General features: G+C 37.2%; 1 protein-coding gene across 22 annotated transcripts in view; it reads left to right on the plus strand.

The window, feature by feature from the left end:
• The window catches only part of NRXN1 (neurexin 1), a 1,134,455-nt gene that overhangs the window by 261,625 nt on the left and 850,382 nt on the right, over nucleotides 1-22,448 (plus strand). The window contains exon 1 of one of the 22 annotated variants that reach the window (XM_050753741.1): nucleotides 6,390-9,919. The exons of the other annotated variants lie outside the window; for them this stretch is intronic. The gene's annotated coding sequence lies outside the window, so the exon portion shown is untranslated. Of the gene's footprint in view, nucleotides 1-6,389; nucleotides 9,920-22,448 lie in introns of those variants that run through there. 22 annotated transcript variants of the gene reach the window in all.

Raw genomic sequence — 22,448 nt, forward strand, 5'->3', positions numbered from 1 at the left:
ATAAGTAAGTTTCATTAAAGTATTTCAATTGTTCAATTGTTGATATGCAGGGATGTTTTAGTCAAATGAAGAAGTCACCAATATTGCCTCAAAAGGTTAATGCAACATTTAAAAATTATGAATGCTGTAAAATAAAAGATAAGAGAATAGCTTAAAATTCCTGCAGTATATGTGGCCCTTCCTTTGTACATTTTTGATGTCCCTAACAAATCATGAACACATTAATTTTCTATATAAATGATAACATGCCAATTAAGTTGACTTAAATCCAGCAGAAAATATGTTATTTGAAACAAGTATGGACCACATAATTTTGTAAAGTAAATCATTCTGTAAAATGTTTCTGTTAAGTCTTGATGTTTTACATCCAAATTTTGTTTCAAAATGTGTTTATAAGTTTTCCCTGGAATTGTTCAAACTTGTGCCTAATGATCCAACACAAGCTGAAATGTGAAGGGACATATGTTGTTCTCAGTACTGTCAAAATGACAGTCGATTTGTTCATAGAATGATTTTAAATGGCCCATTACACTTTGGCTCCACAGTAATATATTGGAATATTTACTTCATCTTAGATTTTAAGCATCTAGAGGTCAGAGACTGTGACACTTTCTTCTCACAGAGCCAACAACCACACCACACCCAATTAAACAACACGTAAATGCATGCTTAGAGATAATGATTCTCATTCCAACAGAAAAGAATCACCCTGAATAAACTGAGAGACATTTACATTAAATAGTTGACTTTTAAACAAGAGATTATAAGAGACCAAAATATTAACTTAAGACAAAAGTACCAGCATATCAATGCTGTGGCAAAGGTTTTTCTGTGGATGAAAAATATTTTTGTCTTCCTTTCAATTTATTCAGTAAGTGAATATTTGGGAAGACTTCTCTCTGTAATTGATAGCAACCACCTGGACAGAACACTGAGAGTGGCCACTAATAAATTATCTCTCGTGTCTTTAAAGCCCAATAAATAGTTACACTCTTTATAGGTTTGTTTGTTATCTGCAAAGTCATAAATAGGAACTTAGGAATTGTCAAAGCATGTGTTAATGGAATAAAAACTCTTAACATTTGCTTGCTAGCAATAATAGTTATTTTCCAGATCATAATAGAACACAGTAGTGCGAGGACATTTGAATAGAATCTAAATAAATCAGTTAGTCCAGAAACACAAACGTAAGGAAAAGATGAGGCTATCCCAGGGGAAGAAATTGTTAGAATGACACAGAAGCAAGGAAAATACAGTGTTGCTGAGATTTTGGCTGTCCTCTGAGGCCCCATAGGATACCGAGAGAACAATTCTGTCTGCTAGTGTTAGAGAATCATATTCAGCTGGGAATGCTGTATATTAACTGATAGATGATATTATTTGATGGCCTGGATGGAGATTGAAATGCAGGATAGGAGATATTCTTACCACACAGTAAATCAGACCATCGTGGAGCTATCATGAGACAAATTATAGTGTTGGTTTACATTCTTTTTAATTTGTGCCTAAAGCAAAGGATGGAGTAGAGCAGTAGGAATGCAAAGTTCTTGGGCTTAAGAATTAATATACTAGTAGTAAAGACAAGATAAGAGAAGAATATATATAATCAATAGGAATAGGAAGATGTATAAAGTTTTGTTTGTTATTGTTTACTTGGTTTATATCATAGGGACATAGTTTAGAAAATTGATTGATGATTGGGATGTCAATAGAAATATATACGTGGTATAATAATTTTTATCATAACAAGCATTTCATAAATGGTAAGAAAAAAATGTATGGATGACAAGCAAGTGATACAACCAAATTGTCCAGACACATTTAAAAGGAACTAGAACTTGAGTCATTGAAACTCGGATTCAGTTTAATGGTCTGCTTTTTCAAGCAATGATTCCTATAAAAACTAATATTCTGTCATGAAATACATATTAAAAGCATAGTCTAGTCAGTTGATTATTTATATACCAGTTCCCTTCATATTTAATATTTGTATAACATATACCATACATTTAGTAGAATTTGCATGAACATTATTTTATAAAACATACTTTCAAGGGTAATTCACAATCAGCTAATATACAGCCTCAGAAATAAATATTCGCATTTTCACTGTGTCATATACACAAAACCACTGTTTAGTGTTACTTTTAGGGAAGGTAGCTTAAAGAAACTGAAATATTGGGTATATTCAAATATACTAAATGCCCTCAAATCAACTCATCTGTGATGTGTTTAATTTTATGATTAGATCATTTCATTTGAGTTGCTTCAGTGTAGACATTTGGGGCTTTTTAGTCAGTTTAGTTTCTTTTTTGTTGTTGTTGTTGTTTTAAAAAGGAATGCCGCTTTAGATATGGTGATGAAATTTTAACATGTGAATGAGTATTTTTCTGTAAGACAACAGTGTCATTAAAGGGAACAAACATGATGTGATTTTCAAAAAAACCTGTTCAAAAACTGAAAATACTGAGCCTCCTGCCAGCATTCATGTTTGTCTTTATTATATTTCAATTGAATATACTAATCAGCTAGTCATAGGGAAACATGAGCTGACATAAACGTTTATTTAGCATCCGGGTCCTGTGGGGGTTGCTTTACTAGGTAGCCTAGATACTGACAGTGGCCAGTGGCACTGGGCCTGTTTCTTCTCAGCAGTGTTCTGTTTCAGTCCTTGTGTTGCTTGTGGGTGAATGAAAGAGTGGAAGACGTTTGTGTTGAGCAAAGTGTGATTCCAGCTGTGTGACCCAGCTCAGGGCCATGGAAACTCAACCTTGTCCTTCCCTTCTGCCAGCACACCTCGGTTTAGAACAAATGGCCTGGAAACCTTCCCTCTCATTGCTTCTGCCACCCCCCCAACCCTGTCCCAACTGGATTTTGAGGTCAAAAAACAGGCCAGTTTCTGTGGTGAGCTCATCCCCTTGAGCAAAGGTGAAAAGATTGGAGCTTACAGCTTCTGAGAACACAGGATTAGCTTAGGAGTTCACTGAGCTTAGCTAGTACACTGCACCAGTGTTTCAGATTCAGCTCTTATTGATTCCCTCTTACGAAACATTCTTGACAAAGAGGTAGAATTTGCCTATGGGTGGTGCAGGTCATTTATTTCAGGCCTTCTATCTGGCAGCTTTTCTTTCTTTCTATTTTCCTCCCCTGCAAAGGGACACAGGAATCTAGGGTTGCTTGTGAAAACATTTAACTTCTTATATTCTTTCTGTGTCTCATTGGAAGATAATAATAAATGTCAAAAGCTACAAATTAATGAACAAAACAGAGTATCTGATCTGAAAAGAGACCCTTTGGACAAAGGTTGAAGGAGTTGAATAAATAGAATTAATGGGGAGACAGGAGTTTTGCACAGAGTAGGAGTGTGGATTGGGGAGTAGTGCAACCAATAATGGAGATGAGACAGATTGAAATATTGTAGAGTCCAAATGACTGCCATATAGAAACAGGAAATATTATGGGTGAATGGGAAAGGAAATTATGCAGGTAAAGTAGTTGTATGACAGCTTATTACTGGGATCTAATAGTTCCTCTCATTAATAACATTTTAGCAAGAACCAAGCACAGTAGAAAAGTAAAGAATTATCTTTATATTGTCAAGTAATTATACTGCTCTTTATTGGCAATATGAGGGACAAGGGTCATCCTTTTGTTTCTCTTTGTAGGGCATTGAGTTTAGCCACCCCATACTGTGTCTCACTGAATACCTACAGCCCATAAACATTAACTCAGTCAGAGCAAATATGTTCTACAGAAAGGGCAGTGTAAGCACCTCCCTTTCTCACTTGTTCCTGCTAATTTTGTACGTGGAAAGTTACCTCTGTATGGACATTGGCCCATATTTGAGGGCAGCATTTGAGATATAAAAAATTCATACCGTGACCAAGGATGGGTCAGAGCAAGTTAGGTGTTATAATTTGAAAATCATATTCATAATGCTTGTTCCCATAGAATTTAAATATCTCAAAGACTCAAGAAAATACAAGCATTTATATAAGTGGCCTTCCTTTTTTCAAGTTTCATATATCACAGGAGCCCCTGAACTCCTTAGTACAATTTTTTTTTTTTTTGTAAAACCAAGCTCATTTTGATGTCATTACTGTACTGATCTTTTCCTGACTTTTAAGTTTACTTTTATGTTTGATTTTTTATAAGAAAGGCAATTCCATGAGCATCTTTTATTATTTTAATCTTTATAGCACTTAGCAGTCATAGGCATATTATCTAACAAATATTTAATGAAAATTTTTTGTTTATTATCAGCAGCTCATCCTAGAAAGTGTGGACAGAATTTTGAAAACCCTGCAAAATATCCAACTTTGTATGCTGCAGGAGCCTATCCCAGATATCCTCACATTTTAGGTGAGGTTGGGTTGAGCCTAGGCATTTTTATGTGTTAGGTAAGCACATCAGAGACATCACAGAGTTCTGATTGATTGTCTTAGGTTTTATTAGAAGAAAATCTGTATGCCATAACCCTAGGACTTGTATTCAGCAGGCAGTACCCCAGTCACTTGGTATTTCTATTGCATGCCCATATCTGTACTAGATATTTTGGGAGATGGTAAAGTTTTAATATTTTTTAGAGTACATTCTCCCATTCTTTAGACCCTTACCTGCTATGGCACTTGACCTTTTATTATATACTAACTTACCTATTTTGTTATCATTTGTGCACTCTCACCCCGATAAGTTTTATTAGGGCAGGAATTCTGTCTACTGCTTTATCTCCAGTGGTTAGGACATAGCAGGTGTTCAAAAAACACTTACCAAATGAATGAATCAATGTGTCCCTAGGTTCATCACAAATGCTATCTCTTTCACCAGTAGACCTTCATGAGTATTCCTGGAAACTCATAGCATCTTTTTCAATACTTCCTTCACGGAAAATGCCTCAGACTTCCCAGGGTTCCAGCCAAAACTCTTATTCTTATCCGCAACTCATCTCCAAATGTATCTTTGTATCTATTCTAATGTACTATTCAAATTCTCACCTGTCTGTTTTTGCTTGTTTCTTACCTATCCTGGAATGGTCCTCCTCTACGACTTATTCTTTCAAATAAATAGACCTGGTTCCAGTCCCTCCTTCATTAGGCAGTTTCTGCTGACAGTTTAGCTCACACTGTCCTGACTTTTCTCTCAATTCCTATTTTATAAAAAGTATTATGTGTTATTTCTATAGAGGCAACCAAATTGTAAGTTGCTTGAAGACAAAGATAATTGCAATAACTAATTTATTTATTTTTTATTGTAAGTTCTCAAGCAGTTGAATAGTGTTACGATTTTGTGTTTTTGGAGAATAATCCTGACAATAGTATGTAGAGTGACTGGTATGGGGAATGGGTGGCGGAGGTCGAATGATGATCATCAGATTTCTTGTTGTGACGTTGTTTTTCCATGTAATCTATGACCATCGTCCTTCCAGGCACTTTCTTTAGTACAATCTGCAGTTCGTTTTTTATTTCCCTGTCTGTCTCAGTTAGCTCTAGAGTATCACTTAGATGATACTATGATGCTATTATACTATGGCCTGGTTGTATCTGATGATACTATGTGATCTAGAGTATCACTTGGATGATACTATGATACTATGGCCTGGTTCAGTTCAGCAGAGATTTGGTGAGTGTCCACTGTGTGCTAGGCCTGAAATAAGTACTGAGAGTTCAAACGTAATTAAGATATGATCCTTGAAACCTAGGGCTTAAAGGCCTTAAATTTTACCCTGGAATCATATTTGAGAGTACTATGGATGTGTATTGAATATCTGAAGTACTGAAAAATAGTCCCTTTAAAGTGAAAATGACTTGCTTCCCATAGCATCTATAGCAAAAATCTAAGCTAATTACTTCACTCTCTGTCAGTCTCTATTAATCCCTGTGGCCCTGGAATTTTAAGCATTTATCTATGAAGAATGGACTCATCAATCATACCTCAAGAAAGTCATTGAAAAAAATAATAAAAAATTTAAAAGAATATGCTGAATTTATTTCCTACAATAGATATAAACATTTTAATTATAAGCAATCATGGTTAGATTTGACTGAAATTTGCATTTTTATGCTTCAGCAAATTATGATAAATGATCTAAAAATTAATCATAGACCTAATTAATGGGAAAGTCCATATTAAGATGAGTCCAAAGTCACATTTGAGCTCCCCTGTGAGATGCACGTTCGTCCAATGTAACTTTAGGTAGATTATTAACAAAAACAATGAAAACTTTTAATGAAGCCAGAATTCACTGATGCATTTGGTAGCTTCTGTTGTTCTTGAAAAGGGGAAAAAAATCTATCTACCATCTATCATATATATACATATACATATATATGTATATAATTATGTATGTGTACAAATATACATACAAATATATATATACCTAGTCATTTAGCTATAAAAATTTCTTTCACTAAAGTATAAAATAGACTCTGCTTTCTCAGACTGATTACCAATTGTCTTAAACATTTATAGACATTGTTAGAATTTGTTAAACTTCTGCAATCTTATTATACTGTTATTTCCCTGACAAATCTTGTTCACCTGTTAAGGCCAACAAAACCAACTGGTGTGTGTTTCAAAGCAGCTGTTAATGGCAGCACTGGATTGAAAGTTCTTCTTAGATGTACAGGGAAGCACAAGTGAAGTTGTACTGCTGAAGAATGCAAATGCCCTTTATTAGTGATTTTCCGGCTGCCTTGGCTTCTAACCCCAGACAGTACAATTCCCAGAAATTATTTGTTCAGCATTGGATTTGGATTTTTGATTTCTGAATTCTGTGTATGATGCTGAACTAATTTTTCTTTATTTTGTCTAGGCTGTCAATTTTTGACACTGGATGCTCATGTTAATTTCCCATTTCTTCCCCAAAGCAGATGCCGAGATTTTTCAGAATCTCATGGCAATAATTTTCGAAGGCTTTACGAAAGTATAAATTTTCTTTATCATCATAATGAGGCTTGACAAATGGTCCTAAAGGATCAGGTAGAATTTCCTTGTAGCCTAGTGAGTTGGTTGTAATCAGGCCGTTTCCAGGCAACGGGTCCCGTGGTTACTGGTTTCTTAATGTCTCTAAACCCGGAATCTCATTCTGCAGAGGAGTGAGAAACCTTGGGAAAACAAATACAGGAAAAAGTGATTCCTCACTCCCATCTCTTTTAAACAAGCTAACCTGTGAATTGTTTTTGACTGAATTTATCCTCTATTTGCATTTACCAAAATGTATAATATTTCTATGAATAATATACCAGAGAAATCAGACCTTGCCCTAGGGAAATGATGTCAGTGCATTAGAGAGACAGCAGGTTTCTTTGCTGGAGATGAGGAGAATATCTGTGATTGAGTTGGATGACCCATCTGTGATGCTATAGACTTGCTTTGGCTTGCTCTTGTTCTTGCTTAACTGCAGATTGTGAGCCCTCTAGGTGGAAAGAGGTATATTTGGTATTGTCTGAACTATAGATATCCAAGTGGTAGTGAGTACAAAGGGGAGTGTCTTAAGCAGAACCCAGAAATAATAGCTTTATACCCCAGCATTGTCAAAAACTCATAAATTGATGCTTAAGGAACAATTTTCATTTTTTTCTGTACCTGTTTATAGGTAAAAATGAGGTATTAACACTTGCTACTTTATTTCCCAGGAAGCTGGGTAGCTGGGACCATGACCTGAAAATCCCAAGAAGTTTTGGTTTTCAGGTTCAGAGTGTGTGAGTGTGTGTGTTGTTGTTGTTGTTTGTGGTGGTTTTCACTGCCTGCTGATATTCCATAACCCAAAAGCATGTGTGGAAATTGATGGGGGGAGTGGATGTAGGGTGTGAGGTTGAGGGAGTTGTGACTTATCAATATGTAAAAGAATTTTACTAAGGGTATGAACTTGGTGATTTTCAGTGACCCAGCTGCCACCAGCTATCCCTTCCACATAGCATCTTCTCTGAGATTACTGCTCATCACTAAATCACACAAACTTAAGGCTAGAAATGACTTTAGAGACTCCCTAGTGAAATGTTTTCCTGTTGTAAGAAAAGAAATAGAAACCCTAATTAGCCTGTAATCCCAGCACTTTGGGAGGCTGACATGGACAGATCACTTGAGCTCAGGAGTTCAGGACCAGTCTGTGCAACATAGTGAGTCCTCATCTCTACTAAAATTAAAAAAAAAAAAAAAAATCATCAAAGAGTGGTGGTGCACACCTGTAATCCTAGCTACTCAGGAGGCTGAGGTGGGAGGATGGCTAGAGCCCAGGTGATGGAGGCTCCAGTGAACCGTGATCCTACCACAGAACTCCAGCCTGGGTGACAGAGCAAGTTGCTTTCTTTTCTAAAGTCATATTAGTTATTACCTGGTTTGACCAAGGTGTGTCTCTTTATCCCTAACTTCACTGTCCTTTTCATTAAAGCATCCAACATACTTCTTCCACATGGTTAGTCAACATACTGCAGAGAATCCCAAAGAGTAGTCTCAACATTTCTTCCTTTGTATCAGCCATGGAGAAAGAACTGCAGTCAGACTCATGGGAAAAGGAGTTGGGTGCACATTTGTAAAAATTCACTGACCCCAGGCCTGAGTAGAAATCCTGTTTATAATTAGAAATACACTTAGTGTTTTTGCAATTTGTCTTTATATCATCAAATGCAGAGTATGATAAATTATTGGCCAGAGTTGTACTATTTGATAAAGTTTAGCATTCACAGTGGTAAATTTATTTTTTTTAGTATACAGCTATATGTTTAGACATGTTTGTAATGAAGCAAATAATTAATTACATGTTTAATACCCCTAATTAGGATTACTTAAATATTAAAATGTAATTAAAAATAGTAATGTCCTTACTTTTATTAGCTATATAACCGAGGATTAAAATGCATTGGTAACATAAATTGCATAGGTGAATTTGAACAAACTCTCAACATATGGAAATATGAATGTATTCAGCAAATTAGGTACTTTAAAGAACTGATGTTTGGCAAATGTATTTACCATTGCATTATAATACTTGCAGAGATTTCCAGGTCAACTTGACTATGACCTTCTCAAGGACAGGAACTGTTTTCTATTCATATTTGCATACTCAATACCTTAACACTGCCAGAAATCTAGGAGTCACTACATTAATGTTCACTGTTTGATACAAGTTCCTTTCACCAAATAACCATCTAGAAGGACAGCTTGATTTGGTAAGCATTTACAAAAGATATGTACAATATCACACAAAATGCTGGGCATTTTTAGATTTTAAAATTAATGAATACAATTGCAATCAAATTTATACCTTATAGGTAGGTAATAAGGGGGAAATTGTAAAACTTATTAATTGCAATATAAGGTGCTAAGTGCAATGATAAAGATATATTATTGTATAAATCAATTAAATCAGTACATTAAAAAACATATACCACTGCATAACCTAAGGCATTTTAAACTATGGTATTTAAGGCGTATACTCCAAGAATGTCCACATATTTTTCCCATGGGTATGGAAATTGATCTGTCTCTCAAATTTGACTAAGCAAGACCTACGCAAATTTCCTGGGCAACTGCACTCAGCATATGGGGCTCCTTGTAATTAACTGACTTATTTGCCGAAATTCTCAAGTTAGTTAGGATCAGGAATCTTTTGTCTAGCTGGTGTATTCAAGGTATTTCATTAGTTCTAGTTTTACCTAATGTTTAAATGTTTAAAAATTATTTTCCTATCTTTGAAATGGCTTGGTATGAACAAAGTTATTAATTTATTCCTTTAAACAAATCTCCCAGCTATTGTTTGTTTTGTCCACATATTACTTTCACTAATTGCTAAACTGCTTTCTGTTTTTGTAATGCTGAACTTTAGACTGCCCTTGTATTCTGCACATCTGAACTGGAGGAGCAATGCAGTCCTGATAATTGACTCTCCCTGGTTGCCAGACTTTGTGGAGTTTATCTACAGGTGGGAGTTTATCCAAAAAAGATTGTCCTTAAAATTTGCATAGCTGAGGCAGGACAGCAGTGCACCATACTGACTGGCATCATTTTGTGATTATTTTATGTGGGATTAATCCCAGCATACACCAATATTAACACTAGAAGTATTGTGGAATTTTACTGAATCCTGAGGCCCTGTTTATTGTCTAAAGAAAGGTATGCAACCCTGTTTTGCCCAACAGCCTCTAACCTCCCCACCTACCTACTCTGCCCTTGCCTCTCTCAAAGCTCCTGCCAATCACTGAGGAGCTTGTTAGAAGTAGATTCTTAGTACTTTCTGCTGAGATTCAGTATTTCAAAATTTAGTGAGAAATATGCATTTTTTTTTGCAAGCAATTCAGGTGCTTTTGATACAGATGGTTATCAGATCATGTTCTCAGTTTTTTCACTCCCACCCCATCCCATCCATGTAAGTGACACCTCAGACCATAAATCATGGGGAGAATGCTTAGCCAAGCATGTCAAAATCCATTCCTGTTCCTCCTGATGGATAGAAAACCTCCTTTCCCTGTTCCTCCCTGATTTCTATGCTTCTTGGAAGAAATGTGAAAGCAGTATATTTTTTAAAAGGCCTTCTTTAAGTCTTAAGAATCTTCTTTTAAAATGAGTGTGGTTGTGATTCATGATTGTTGAGGGCTTTGTTGCAGCACATGAGCTCTAATTGTCTAATTATGGACCTAAATGCAAAGGGCCAGGACTTTCAAAATTTCCTTTCTCTTCTAGGCATAAAGACCAATCAGTCACTGAGACTGTTAACTATAGTTTCTCATGTGTTCAACAGCAAGGAGTTAATTTCAAATATTGCTGCTGTATATCAATTTTTCCACCTGTATCTTTCCATTCTTATCCCATAATAGCTTCAGCTCTGTTGAGCTTCTGACGGCTTCAAAAAATGCTGGCTCACTGTTTTTATTATTGTTTCTCACCTGCTCCCCTCCCTACCCTGCTTTGATATTCAGATTTTCATACTTAGAAGGAACATAGCTGAAATACTTTGCAAGTGCTTTACCATTCTGGATATGCTTATTTTCAAATTGGCTCTGTTGCTGCGTGTAGAAAGAAACCTTGATTATAACTGCATTTGGTGTCCTATAGTGCACTCTCTTCACTTTCCATGTCCCTCAAGCATGCACAAGGCTCACCAGCCTACGGTTCATACTAATGCACTGTTTAGCTGGAATTCCTCTCCTTCTCCACCACCACTTTACCTGGGCGGAAAGAGGGATGGCAAGGAAACAGAAAGAAGTGAGAGAAGATAGAGAAACACATAGGTAGTGACCTTTTTTATTTTGTAGGAACAATTCACATTTATCTTCCTGATGTCTGAGAGGAGCTCATGTTTCCCCTCTTCCTCTCCCTCTCCCTCTCTTAATGGTTAACCTAGTGGAGCTGTGTTATATTCCAGGAGCTTGAGTAGTTTTTGTTTTGAAGTGAACAATTAGGGTTTGGCCACAGGAGCATCTGGTAAAGCATCCTAGAACAGGAGAAGGAAAGTAAGGATAGTTTTCCCCCTTCACTTTATGTATTGTGCTTCAAACATCCTGTGAGATAGTTAAGTTAGTTTCATGGGAAGAGGTTATATTTTGATTGGACAGAGTAGTTTCTGTAGGAGCTGGTCTGATATCTGGTTTTCCTTACAGATCTCAACCTGACACAACTTGAAGCAGAAAATACTACACGTTCACTTTGTTTAAACACCAATAACACTAGCAACTTATACACTGTTGAACTTTCAGGGAAGTTATTCTGCAAATTCCATAAACACATCTTTAACATCTTTAGCAGGAACTATTACAGGTGTGCTCCGCTTGGGAGCTAAGAAGTTTATTTTCATTATTTACACAGAAATGAAGAGTACAATAAATCATGCCGTCGAGCATTTTTGGCAATTTAGTGATCCTTTGTTATGTAGGTAGATTTGATTTTCACATTCATGATCCTCACTCATTCACTCTCTCAAGATTTTTTGAAGCACCTTTGGAGACAATGTGTCATAGTCTCTGTGTATGTGCACATATGCTCTATTGCCAGGGCTCAACGCCACTTACTAACAATGCGACTGTGAGCAAATTGTTTAACTGCTCTTTTTCCTCATCTATAAAATGGGTACAATGATAAGCATATAACCACATGGGGAATTTAGGTGTGTGATAAGTAAAAATATCTGAAAAAAGATAGCAGAGTATCTGGTACATATTAAGTATTCAATATGTGTTACTCATTATCACCTTCCCTGTAGCCAGAGCTGAAATAGTCAGTTGCTAAGGGATGACTGGCCTCTAAAAAGAATGCTTATTTTTAAAATTCAGCTTTAGATGTCACGTATTATTGGTGCATATGGTTTGCACCATACGCAAAGTATGGTATGAATGTCATTTGTTCAACTTGGAATTTTTTAGGAGCACATTTGCTTTATGTCATGCGCCACTATAATCATATAAGGGCAGGGGCTTTGTTTGCTGATCACTGTGTCCCCAGAGCCACAGTGTCTGTCATGTAGTAGGTACTTGAGAAGTATATATGATAGAGAGGGGGATACGTTGCTCTGCAGGGGCCTTTGCCTATACATGTCTTCCTGGCCAATAGAATAAAATGATCCTCAGAACAGATAGCTATGGACGGAGGAGACAAGGGAGGAGGCATGTTCCTGCTTCAGGAAAAAAAAAAAAAAAAAAAAAAAAAAAAAGGCTGACGGATGTGTCACAGTCTTAACCTTCTCTTTAGTTCTAATGCATTCCCAGGATGTGTCACATGTCATCTCAGTGGGAGTGTCATTGGAGGGGAAAGTAGGACATTCTTAAGTTCCAAGAGGGATAAGTCAGTTGAAAATGTGTCATAATTCACTAAAAGGAGATGTCCCCTTTATTTTTTATGGCCAAATTATTCAGTGGAGGAAACAGCGGGGTGGGGGCAGATCACTAGCTGTTACAGGCTTTTTCATTACTCTATATGGGAGATCTCATAACTGACTTTATCAGGTGAAATATTACCTTCAATGGCAGTTACAAGGCAAAAGTGGAGAACTCTGCCATGTGCTAGAAAGAGGAATCTTTTGATACTGAGCATCTTCCTTTCACCTTCCACAAGTTGGCTGGAGAGCAGAAGTGGAAATTTGGCTCCTAGATATAAAAAGCTCTCAGCTAATTAATTCAATGCATCAAGTATTTATTAAGTGCCTAGCATAATAATAATAATAATAATATAATTTGAAGGAGGAGGAAGAAGATAAACTATTAATTAAGCTCTTACTAGTATTAGGCATTAATTAAGCTGTATTTTGTATATGCATTATCTTAGTCACCATACAAACCAATAGAATAGTCATGGTTATTTTACAGATGGAGGAATTGAGGCCAAGATAAATTAAATTACAGGCAAGCAATGGTAAAATAGCAGGTAGATCTGACCAGCTGTCTGATACAAATGTTGAATATCCACAGTCCAAAGAGTGTTTGGGGCTGTCAGGAAATGATGTAATCAAATGGGGCTAATTAATAGTAACACCATATAGCTGTCAATGACAGGAACTAGTCGATTCTCACAGAAACTTTGGAGAGTAGATAGGTGGGAGAGATTGAGTTAGGACTATGGTATCATTAATGTTCAAATAAAATGAAGGGAGGCTCCTAAAAAGCCTTCAGAGATCTAGAGGCCCCTAGCAGAGGAGGTGATGTATGAAGAGGGTCTTAAAGAACAAAAGTTAAGTACCCTATTTAGTTACAAAAGGGACAACAGGAATCAGCCAGGAGCAACAACTGTATAGAAGCTCTAAAGCAAGAAGCTTGCACGACTTTGAGAACTTCAAGTAATGCTGCAGGGCTGGCTGACACTTAGAAAACTGGGCTAGGAAAGGAGGAGAGGAAGAAAAGGGGCTAGAAATATCATTACTGGGTATATATCCAAAAGAAAATAAGTTATTCTAACAAAAAGACATATGAACCGGTATGTTTATCACAGCAGTATTCACAATTGCAAAGACAGGGAATCAACCTAGCTGCCCATCAAGAGGGTATTTGGTAAAGAAAATGTGGTGCATATACACCATGGATTACTACACAGCCAGGAAAATGAATGAAATCATGGTTTTTGCAGCAGCATTGATACAGCTTGATGCCATTATCCTAGGTGAATTAATGCAGGAACAGTGAACCAAATACCGTATGTTCTCACCCATAATTGGGAGCTAAACATTGGGTACACATGGACATAAAGATGACAACGGTAGACACTGGGCACTATTAGAGGGAGAGGGAGAGAATGGGGCAAGAGTTGAAAAACTATCTACTGGGCACTATGCTTACTACCTGAGTGACAGGGTCAATCATACCCTAAACCTCAGCATCACAAAATATACCCATGTAACAAACCTTTACATGTGCCCCCTGAATTAAAAATTAAAAGTTGAAAAAAAAAATACATGACCTCTTAGAGCTGGACATGGTGGCATGAGCCTGTAGTCTCAGCTACTCAAGAGACTGACATGGGAGGTTCACTTGAGTCCAGAAGTTCAGTAAACTCCTATATATATAGGAGTTTATTAAGGAGTATTGATTCACATGATCACAAGGTGAAGTCCCTCAATAGGCCTTCTGTAAGGTGAGGAGCAAGGAAGCCAGTCTGAGTCCCCAAACCTCAAAAGCAGGGAAGCCAATAGTGCAACCTTCATTCTGTGGCTGAAGACCTGAGAGCCCCTGGAAAACCAGTGGTATCGGTCCAAGAGTCCAAAAGCTGAAGAATTTGGAGTTTGATGTTTGAGGGCAGGAAGCGTCCAGGATGGGAGAAAGATGGAGGCAAGAAGACTCAGCCAGTCTAATTCTTTCATGTTCCTCTGCCTGCTTTTATCCTGGCTGTGCTGGCAGCTAATTAGATGGTACCCATCCAGACTGAGGGTGAGTCTGCCTTTCCCATTCTACTGACTCAAAATTTAATCTTTTTTGGCAACACCCTCACAGACATACCCAGGAACAATATTTTACATCCTTCAATCCAATCAAGTTGACACTCAATATTAACCATCACAAGAAATTTACTCCATTAGTCTATTGTTTTCATACTGCTATGAAGAAATACCCAAGACTGGGTAATTTATAAAGAAAAAGAGGTTTAATGGACTCACAGTTACACATGGCTGGGAGGCTTCACAATCATGGCAGAAGGCAAAGGAGGAACAAAGGCACATCTTACATGGCATCAGGCAAGAGAGTGTGTGCAGGGAAACTGCCCTTTATAAAACCATCACATCTCATGAGACTTATTCTGTATCATGAGAATGGCACAGGAAAAACTCACCCCCATGATTCAATTACCTCCCACCTAGTCCCTCCCACAACACATGAGGATTATGGGAGCTATCATTCAAGATGATATTTGGGTGGGAACACAGCCAAATCATATCACCTGTGAATCGCCACTGCACTCCAGCCTGGACAACAAAGCAACACCCGGACTCTAAAAAAAAAAAAAAAAAAAAGTGCATATAAAAAGAAACCCGAAAAGGGGTTGGAAAGCAAAGAAAGGCCCAGATGGGACTGGTAGCCTACTCGACCTACTCAAGGTTGACTCAGCCTAGTCAACTTTGGGAAGTTTGACTTAGTCTTCAAGGGAATAGAGAGACACTGAAGGATTTAAGAAGGGCTTGACAGAATCAGGCCTGCATTTACATAGCTCATTCATCAAGCAAGGTAGAAAATGAATTAGTTGATTTGGGTCATGGTTAAAGAGAACAGGACTGTAGGTGGGAAAATCAGTTGGGAGGTGTTGAGTGAGAGATAAGAAGCTCCTGAGCTGAGGCACAAACAATGTGAATAGATTGTGATGCTGGCTGTAAGCAAGGTAGGTAAGGCCACCTTGGAAGGACGCATCACATTACACAAGCCCCGCCCATCTGCTTACCACATCTGCCTCGGAGTTTTCCTGTGCCCATCAAGCCACACCCACCCCACATACACACAATTGAAAATCACTGCTGCAATGCACAGGTTTATTTCTTTGTTTTTACTTTTTTTTTTTAATTTTTCTTTTTCTGTGAAAGTGTTGGGATCAGAGATTCTGCCAGACTTTTAAAAACGATCGGGTGTAGGAATGAGAGAAGGTGTGGTTAGAGTAGCTAGTACCTTACCATGAAAGGAGTGTCAGTAGAAGAAGTGATTTTGAGAGGGTAGAGGAGCCCCGCAATAGCTCTATAACAGTTCTATGAAGTACGCAGCTCTATAAAGTACACTGGAGGAGATAGTTCCCCTCATTGCAGGAGTCTTCATACAGGATCTGAGGCTCTGTCTGGGTCTGAGGGAAGAAATAAGATTTGTCTAGGGATTTGGCTGGTAGGGCAAAGGGAACCTAGAGAAGAGAGGAGCCTGAACAGAGAGTCCTATGGCTGGGAACAAGTCGTGTGTGACTAACGCCTTTCCATGTGCCATAAAATACAAGGCCCCTTCTCCGATTACAGAGGCTAGGTTATCTAGACTCTCATACTGATGAAAAGATGTTTTGAAACTTGCCTAATAACTCAGTGAAGGGACAGATCCATTTTCCAAGCTCCCAGTGGAATATTGAATACCAACTTGAGGCCTTTGAAGAATAATGAATCATAACAATTGAAGTGTTTGAGTAGTACAGGATCAGGCTGTGTGCAGCGAGATTTTAAAAAATGACCTATGTGCAGTCACCACTAAATAGAGTTTCTTGAAGCGTAAACTGAGTCTATGATCTGCTTGTGCCAGAGCTGTAATTCTCCAAGAGGCAGCTTCCTAAGACTTGATCAATGGAGGACACCTGTCCCTCCAAATAACTGGTGGTACTAGGTATAATATAGGAGTGATCTTCACCCAGAGATCTTTGTTAGTTGTTGATTAATTAAGTTACACTCTCTCTCTCTCACACACACACACAAAACACCCAAATACACACGCACACGCACACACAGAGCTTAGATTGATAGTGCTAAGCATTGGTCAGAAAAGTTTGCAGATTAATTGACAAAACCCTTGGCCACAGTGATTCTCATTCACCACTGCTATCCATAAAATGGATTAGCATAGTATATTTACCCTTATCTCCTTACCCAAATCAAGAATAGACCATAACAGTTTATTCTGAAACTTACTGATATTCCTGACATATCAGCCCTTTAATAACTTATGTCTTGTGCTCTCACAGCATGCATTATTTTCAATGCTTTTTCTTATGCATTGTCTCATTGGAATCTTACAAAATTCTTGATTATTCTATCTTTTAGATCCAAGAGTTGAGATGCATAGTGATTCATTGACTTGCTTCAAATCGTACACCAAGATGGTAGCAGAATAAGTGCCCTATTGCTTTTATGCTAGTTATGCTAGTTATCTTGCTAGTTGCCTAGAAGCCCAAGATAAAAAGACACATGGCTTTTTAAGAATATATCTCCGAGTTGGCCGGGCACGGTGGCTCAAGCCTGTAATCCCAGCACTTTGGGAGGCCGAGACGAGCGGATCACAAGGTCAGGAGATCGCGACCATCCTGGCTAACACGGTGAAACCCCGTCTCTACTAAAAAATACAAAAAACTAGCCGGGCAAGGTGGCGGGTGCCTGTAGTCCCAGCTACTTGGGAGGCTGAGGCAGGAAAATGGCGTAAACCCGGGAGGCGGAGCTTGCAGTGAGCTGACATCCGGCCACTGCACTCCAGCCTGGGTGACAGAACGAGACTCCGTCTCAAAAAAAAAAAAAAAAAAAAAAAAAAAAAGAAAAAAAGAATATATCTCCGAGTTGTGAAAGTCTCTGAGTTCAGTTCTCCCATCAATCTCATTTATGAGTTTTCAATAGGACTTTGTACCCAGCGAACTGTGGGATTTATGAGTTCTAATCTTAAAGGAACAAAAAAGAATTTATGTATTATTAATTCTTACCTTGAAATATACATAGGCATTATGCAGTTTATCCACAATATGTCACTATTAAAGGTGATTTGTTTATTACAAGAAATGTTTAAAATTGTTTTCCAGTTTAGAAATCACCTGTGCGAAAGGTTGCTTTCATATTTATGTATTTGCCAAGAGTCAATTATAGTTTTTTATTCTTGGTTTGAAGATAATCCCCATATTAATAAACAACTCTAATATAAGCTCTTGTGCACAGGTTTATGATAAATTCCCTTGGGCCACAGTCATTTTATGGGATAAAAACTTGAATCACCAGTTAGGCTAGTTGATTTGTTTGAAATTGCCTTGGAAAGAATCCTCATGTTGGATAGACCACACTCATTGCCTGGTCATCCTGGAAACAGTAACATTGTGATTAGGTTTGTGGGAACAGGTAAGTGAGAGGTCTCAAAGGTGTTCTTTTTACTTTTTAATTTTCTGACATGAAGTTGATCTGCAGGACCTGTGTGGACCAAAGGAAAAGAGACCATGTTACTCTGGAAAAAGAAACAATGAGGCAGCAAAGAATGCCACCTATCAAATTCATTTTTGGGTGGAAGAAAACAAGCCAGAATGACTGCTAGTTAACAGTAGTTTTAAGCTGTACATGGTGGTGGGCACTTTTAGGCCCAGCTACTTGGGAGGTTGAGACAGAGGGATTGCTTGAGCCCAGGAGTTTAAGTCTAGCCTGGGTAACACAGTGAAACCTCATTTTGTTTGTTTGTTTATTTGTTTTTAAATAGCTTATAAGAAGGAAGATATAGTCAGCCTCTGTTTCTTGCTCTTTAATACATAAAATTTCATTGCATTAAGTGATAGATATACCTTTATCTTTCATTAGCATCTGCATTTGGGCTTTCAACTTATTAATCTTGGTCATGAGAGAGTCAGTCATTAAGTAAAGGTTAACATTTCTAAGCATTATAATTGCAGCTTTGCCATGAAATGAACCGTAAGGAAAAGTGAATCGAACATAGTTGAGTCTGGGAAAGGGGTATTTGCATTAGGGTGTTGGGTCTGGTCTCTGCATTTGTTAAACTATTTCTGTTTCTTGTTTTAGTTTTAGAGAAACTTGAAATTTTCAGATGGATAAGGAAGGACTTCACTAATTTCTGACTCCAGACTCCAGACATATCTTCAATAAAGCAATGCAGGAGAGCTATCTAATCCATTCTAAAATTACATATATTCCCTCAAGTAAGAGAATAAAAATAATGTCACTCAGCTTACTATATGCTTCTCTTGTGAATGTGTCTGGAGGTCCTATGGACTAATATTGGAAGGAAGTTCTCAAGAGAGCCTCAGGACCGGTGGCCCTCAAGAGAGGAGGTAACATTTGATGGTCTCAAAATATTGAGAATAACTTGGACGTCTTGCGCTTTCACAACATGCATCAACATTGAGAATTGTGAGGCTGTCAGATGTTACCTCCTCTCTTGAGAGCCACCAGTCTTGTAACCCTCAACTTTTTCCTGGGCATGCCCAATCACTACTTGGACACCATTCTAGTGATAAGATAATTGATAAGGTTGTCTAAATTCAGTGTTACTATTACTGAACCACATTTGATTAAGGTCTTTTATTGAGAACTTTTTAAAAAGGGATGATATTGCATGTGTGATGATAGATATGACTTATTCTGTACTTACTTTTAATTTGTATTCTTATATCATAGTTGTACATATTTTGAGGGTCCATGGGATATTTTGATATATGTATTACAATGTGTAATTATCAAGTCAGGGTAATTGGGATATCTATCATCCCAAATTCTGTATTTCTTTACAGTTGAGTTATTCACTCATGTCAGTGTTTGTCTGGTTACAAAATTGTTATCAATTTGCTCTCTTTTTCCTCCTGCACTCTTTGTTTCCTACACTCTTAATTTTTTTCTCTTCCACATGCCTCACTCTGTGTAGCAGTCTGCATATATGCTATAACTCTTACTGACTGGTTCTATAACCATTTCTACTTAACTCTGGTACCTAAATCTGGACTAAAGCTTCTATAATTTCTATGGAATGCTGTAGTCAGATACTAAATGTGCTTCTTTGCGCAACTGAGAGGCACTATTTGTCTCCACATACTCTCTTAATATAGAAATTGTGTCATTCAAGAGAGAAAAGATTGACTTCAAAATGTCACCAAGAAAACCATCGCATTTAAAAACAAAGCACATTTTCTCACATTAGTATACCATGCTTCTTTTCTGTAAAGCATTCTTTAGCCACATCTACACAGCCGTTTTCCTAAGACTAACAGCACAAGATTAGGCTTTCAGTTTTAACACATAAATACCCAACATGTATGGATTATAAGAGTATATTTATTGATATTTTTGGGAGCATGCAAATATGCTCTCATAAGAGAGTAAAAAAAAAATGCTTTCAACTTTGCTAAGTCTTGATTTTATAACTTAATCTTTTATGTGCATTTTATAAAACAAAAAATTTTGATGTGGATCTTAATAAATGAGAATTTTTTTCTATTCCGCTAACCCTTTGTAAATCAACCACCTATTCCATATGAAAATATCTTAATATACTTACCCTTTTACTATTGTTGGATATTTAGGTTGTTTTTAAAGCTCTGTCCATCTAAATAATTCTGTAATACACACCTTTATGCAAAAAAAAAAAAAAATGCAGTCTGTGTTTTTTGTAGAATGGATTTCCTGATGCAAATTGCTAGGACAAAGGGTAAGGAAATTTGCAAGCTCTTGATAAGCATCTCTTAATATAATATTGAAAGTGCTGTATTTGTTTATCTGGTGAAGTCTTACTGGTTTCCTTATCTGTTTGAGTTATTTGTAAACAAATGCTGTTTAATGTACTTGAATGAACATAATTTCTATGTTGGCATCTAGAATATGCTTTCCTATACTCTGAGTTTTGCTATCACCACAATACTTGTGAGATGGAAGTTTCTATACTTACAATTGTATTTTAGGTGAAGTCATACCTAGAGAGTAGGGGTGATAGTCTCATGATGGGTGATTTGTACAGCCTCTATTCTCTCATTGCTAAGGAGACAGACAATACCAGAGAAAGATCCCTGTGGGAAGGAAAAGTACAGAGAAAGGCCTGAGGGTTGTATGTGGATAATCCACCTGCAGTTCTGCTCAGAGTCTCTTCATAAACATTAGCAAGTAAAATCAAGTAGGCCTGTTCTTTCCCATCCTACCCCTGTTCCGTTTCCTGCTGTCCCTCTAGATATCTTTTTGTCACCTCTTTTCCATTAAAAGTGACCTTCATTTCCATTTTATCCCGATTTCACTGCATAAAAATGCAGTAGATTAAAGTGAAGGAGGCCTCACAACACTTTTCAGCTCACCTTCAGGATTGGCCTTCATTTTAGCAAAGCTTCAGGATCTGCAGAGAATGATTTGACCTAGAATTAAAGAACAACTGCATCTGAATTAGTGATGATTATTATTTCTATTGTTGTTCTTATTGTTAGTTTAAATGCGAAGTGTGATCCAATTTGAGTATGTCTGATTTTCCTCATGGGATTAAAAAAAATTCTTTCTCCTGAGAGGAATCAAGAATGGCTTGATTTTTTGGTTTCATGGTTTAAAGCCCAACATTTTATAAGTCTTTGGGCCTACAATCAAAGGCTAAACTTAATTACAATAGGTAATAAAAATTTATTCTGTCATTCGTGGATCACAGGCTTTTATGACCAGTGAATTTTACTATCTGAAGAGAAGGAAAAACTGTTCCTTGGAAAGGAGCTTGGTGCTTTAAAATGAAGCTTTCTGGTTTTGTGTTTGGTGTATGGTAAGTGGGATACATAATGTTGGAACATGCCTTGCTGACTTTTGTGCTCACAGTAATTAGGTTCAAAAAGCAGAGCAGGGTGTTTTCATTCCATTTTGCAAGTAAGGAAATGAAAACTGAGAGGTTAGTGACTTAATTGAGAGTCACACAATTAGAAGTGGTGGGGTTGAGATTTCTAAGCTAGTGTTCTTTGAACTGTATTATACTGTAGTGAATAGGCTGTAATGAAGTTTATCGTCACCTAAAGTATGTCCAATGGAGCAGTTCTCAGGAATGCTCCATTTAATAGGCAGATCAATGAGAACATGAATATAGGTGAATAGGCAGATCAATGAGAACATGAATATAGGTGAAGAAACAGATAAATTTTCCGCTAATCTGAGTCTAAGTTGATTCCAGAAAGGCAATGGTTAATCTATGTCAATGGGAGATACTAGTGAACATTAACTGGTGCAAGACACAAAGTACTTCAGATACTCATTAAGTTGAAGCAACTTGTGAAATGAAAGCTATGTTTTAAAAATGTCTTGTGTTCAATAAATATCTGACTTTTCAGTAGAAAATAAATTCCAGTTTCTATATAAAAACAACTTGACATTTTTCAGCAATACTTTTTAATGAGCATTGCTCTGAGCTATAATATAATGAAATTTGCTTAAAAGTAGAACAGGCGGGTAATGCTTGGCAGAACAAAGAGGCATATGGTAAAACAGTTGTGATTTACTGGCGAAGGTTTTCAATTTTTGGAAAGCTAGAAGCTTTCGACAGAGTGGACTGTAGCTTGATATTCATTTCTGAAAAAGAACCACAGCAAAACAATAT

This window comes from Macaca thibetana, chromosome 13 (assembly GCF_024542745.1).
Source record: "Macaca thibetana thibetana isolate TM-01 chromosome 13, ASM2454274v1, whole genome shotgun sequence".
Classification (NCBI taxonomy): Eukaryota; Metazoa; Chordata; class Mammalia; order Primates; family Cercopithecidae; genus Macaca; species Macaca thibetana.